The following is a 4,417-nucleotide window of genomic DNA, read 5'->3' as shown; positions in this document are numbered from 1 at the left end:
GAAAACAGCCACTCACTGCTGTAATGTAGGAATTTTCCAAAGTAAAAATCAGGTGCTAGTGTTAGGGAGAGGGGGCAGTTCTAAATAAGCTATCTTTTTAGGAAAATATAAGAGAATGTTGACTGTTATTTAGAATAATACTGTATTTTTTAAATTTTTTATTCAATTTACATCTTGATCACGGCCCCCTCTCTCCTCTCTTCCCAGTATTACCCTTCAAATCCCTCTTCCCATTTTCTGTCTTCTCTGAGGAGAAGGGGGGCGCCCCCCCCCTTGTGTTCCACTCTATCTTGGAACATCTAGTTCCAGTAAGACTAGGCAGATCCTCTCCCAATGAGGCCCAACCAGACAGCCCGGGTACAGGAAAAGGTATTCAAAGGTAGGAAACAGAGACAGCACTTGCTTCACCCACATGAAGACCAAGCTGTACACTTGCTGCAAATGTTTAAGGGGTCTATTTACAGCTCCTGGATCCTCAGTGGTTGGTGGCCAAACTCAGTGAGCCCCCATAATCCCAGGTTTGTTGATTCTGTAGGTCTTTTTGTGTTGTCCTCGACCCCTCTGACTTGCTCACTTCTATCCCCCACTCTTTCACAAGACTCTCTAGACTCTATCTGATATTTACTAAGGCTTATTTTAGGGCTGCCACAGACTCTTTTAGTTTAATATACAGCACATTTATAAAGATATCTTGTCATTTTTCAAGGAAAATATTAACATGGTAGAAAAATATATACAAAATGTATTTACATTAAAATATTAGATTTATGCTTGGAGAGATGTCTCAGTTGGGAAAGTACCTGTAGTGAGAACAGGAACTTAGTTCTGATCCTCAGCTATCATATAGATGCTGAGCATGGTGTCATACATCTGTCACTTAAGTGTTAGGGAGCAGAAACTATCAGAACTCTAGAACTCACTGGTTAGCTATTCTGCTACTCAGTGGGAAAGCCCTGAGTTCAGTGAGACATCCTGTTTCAAAATTTAAGGTCATTTGTGAGAGAGGTAGATGTCTGGTATTAATTCCTGGTGTCAAGATACATCTACATTATGTGATTAGGTTTGTGTGTATGTGAGTGCTCAAAAGTAGATGTGCTCACACACATGAACAGGTACACACATGTATGCACACACACACAAATCACACAACATTTTCACATAAATACAAAACCTTAAAAACAAATTGCATGTCTTTATTTTTAATTTAAATACCCATTTATAAGACAATATGTCAATTGCAGAACAACAGCTTTCATTTTGTTTTTTTTCTGGTACACTTCAAGGATCTCTCAATGTCTGTGGACAGAGTTCCATTTTATATCTGACACAGAACACAGATGCAACAAATTGGAATGAAAATTATACAACAATTTTTAATGTAATTAAAAATTAACCCATCGATGTGGTGGTCACAAAGAACACAAATATTTTCTCTATGAATCTTTACAAATCATGTAGATGTCAATTTAACTTACTTTCTCAGTGCCATTCACTGTTAATAAAAGCTGAAAAAAACCCTGACACTACAATAAATATTTTCCAAGAGATTACTCTTAGACCCTGTAAAATATTCAAATTATGTCCAGAGAGCATCTGAACCACAGACAACAACAACAATAATAATATTATAGATAAATATAATGATAACAAAAATTATAACAGACACTAAAAACTCTGAAATCTGATCTAATATGGTTGCCATTAGTTACATGTAGCTACTTATATTAAAATAATCTTAATAAAATAAAATAAAATATTTAGTTCCTTGATTACAAGTAATACTTTTTAAGCTCTTGTAACTATAGGAAGATACTTTCTACTAAACAGGGACTGCATATATAACTCATCTCTTTAATTTCACAAAGCTCTAGTAAATTGCTTCTAAAACAATATCGTGCCTGTATAGTAGCATACTGGCATACTGATATTTTACTGTATCCATAGAACTGTGGGCATCAGTTCTGTGGGTCATTTGTAGTTTCTTTGTTGTGGGAAGATGTTGTTACAAATTTGAGAACCACCTTAGCCACACTCATCTCTCCCTCTTTATTAGTAGATGTTGATTCTAGACTAGCAGTCTGACTTCTAATCAGTGTTAAAATATTTAGTCAGGAAACAACTATAGTCAACAAAACTCACAGAATAGCACTGACAAACCAGAATAGCAAATGAGAATGGTAAACCTAATGTCAGAGTAGTAGAGTGTAATCCATCAGAATTTCAGCATACAGGAAACCACTTTCAACTTACATCATAATTAAAACCTAAAACTGCTATTCTTTTATTCTCATATCATTTCCACCCCTACCTAGGTGATTTCCAAGGCACTCCACTGGGACAGCTGTGTTTTCCATTATATTCATTCCTGGATTCTACTAAGATTCATATTTTACCCTACCATCCTGCACTTTCAACCTTCTTCTGGGTTGATCATGAAAGAAAGACCTTCATCCCTTGGATCATAGCTGTTTTATTTATTGCTACTTGTATTTTGAAAAAAAAAAGAAGTGAAACACAATCATTGAAAAGAGGTTTCTGACATGAGTTGTGATTTGGATTTTTTTCTTTGTCTATTAAAAACTGCTTTGGCTAGCTATTTATAGGACTTTTATTTATGATGACTGCTATTTGGCATATAGATGAGGTTGAAATGTTTTAATAACTGGAAACACTATCATTATCACACCAATTCGCAGCAAATGATTCACTAAAATTTGAGTCAAAAGGTTTAATTCATGGTTTTGGTACTGACTCACATATAAGCTGGACTAAGTCGCCAAGTCCAACCTATAATTGTTTCATCATATGAAAGGGAAGATGATTTTCCCTGCACTGATTTTAGTGGGATCATGAGAGTAAAGAGTCAGAGGTCAGAAATACTGACTGAAGTTACAGAAACAAAATAAATGCCATTACATTAATATGCATGCTTTTTAAGATCGTTGTGTGAGTTACATATTCAAAACATTCTACAGTTTGTGAGATACAGTGATTACCCTATATTTGTTAGATAAATCATTGTATATATAAATTGATTGAAAAAATAATTTTAACAAAATTGTAAGACAATAAATAAAATATCTTTAAAAGTATACACACATACATAAAACCTAAAACACATTTTCTATGCATCTATATAAATGCAACTTTATTTGAAGAGTAGTGACTATGTAACTTGGTACTCAATACATTATGTAAAATAAATAGTATGATTCATTTTAACATGGTTTTAAAATATTTGTGGGTTGATATATTTATATCTATACGCAAATGAAGAAAAACTGAATTGCTATTCAAATGACCTAGGATGTATTTTTGCATTATCATATTGATTAACCTTGGCAAGTAACATACACAATTGTAAATATTGGAGTTGGAAAGAACACAATTTAAAGATAAGAGCTATAAAAACCACTGCTGCCATCTTTTCTGCAAGGCCTCTCTTCTTTTACACAGAGAGGCTTTCCTTTTTCCATTAAAAAAATAAAAGCCTCATGAGTATGACTTCCATCCTTCTGCTGATCAATACTTTGCTCTAAACTCAAGTGCTTTTATCACCAGCTGATTTAAGGCAGCCATTTCAACAAAATCACTAAAACAGAGTGTTATCAAGCATTACTGAGATTAGCAAATTTAGAAGAATGTTCTTCTTTAATCTAGTCTGCTTATAGATGTGCTGGTGGGTAAGACCTGAATCCTTCATGTCTGCTGCTTCTGACACTTACAGACATAACCTTATGAACTTTCCTGGTGTATCCTTTACAAAAATTAAAGTTCATGCAATTGTCTTTTTTTGTCTCTAGCCTAAAAAAATGAACATAAATAACCTGTAACCACACCGATAACGTATCTGGAATTATCATTCTCAATAATGGTCAATATTATTACTATTTTCATTTTAATTCTAGAAAATAAACAGTCAATTTCACTATATTAGTAAAACTCACTGGAAGTTTAAATAACAAAATCATGGCACACAATGATGGGTGTTAAGTACAAATAAAAATGTAAAAATTATGTACTTGGTTAGTCTTTCTAATTATCAGATTATCACATGGGAGAACTGAACATGCACCCACAGCAACTCTGCTCTTAAGATAATGTGTGACCAGATGATAAAGGTCACACTAAATGTGGCCAGTGGTCATAAGGTAGAGTGTTGGGAAAGGTATCAGTGACTAATCTCTGGACAAATAGACTATTTTCATTTTGTTTGTATACAAAATGAAATAAAAATAAAAAGAAATAGTTTGTATACAAAAATTTGGAGGATATAATCTCCCTTTAAGAAAAAATGCCTCTTCCCACAAGTTATGACCTGGATATTGATAAAGGTGGAGGATAGAGAGGCAAGGATTTTAGTATAAAGGAGTCAATATACACAAAAGCTTGCCATCAAAACCAAGGAACTTGTGTT

The sequence above is a fragment of the Grammomys surdaster genome, unplaced genomic scaffold, assembly GCF_004785775.1.
Source record: "Grammomys surdaster isolate TR1022 unplaced genomic scaffold, NIH_TR_1.0 347, whole genome shotgun sequence".
Taxonomy (NCBI): Eukaryota; Metazoa; Chordata; class Mammalia; order Rodentia; family Muridae; genus Grammomys; species Grammomys surdaster.
This window is presented reverse-complemented; position numbering follows the sequence as displayed.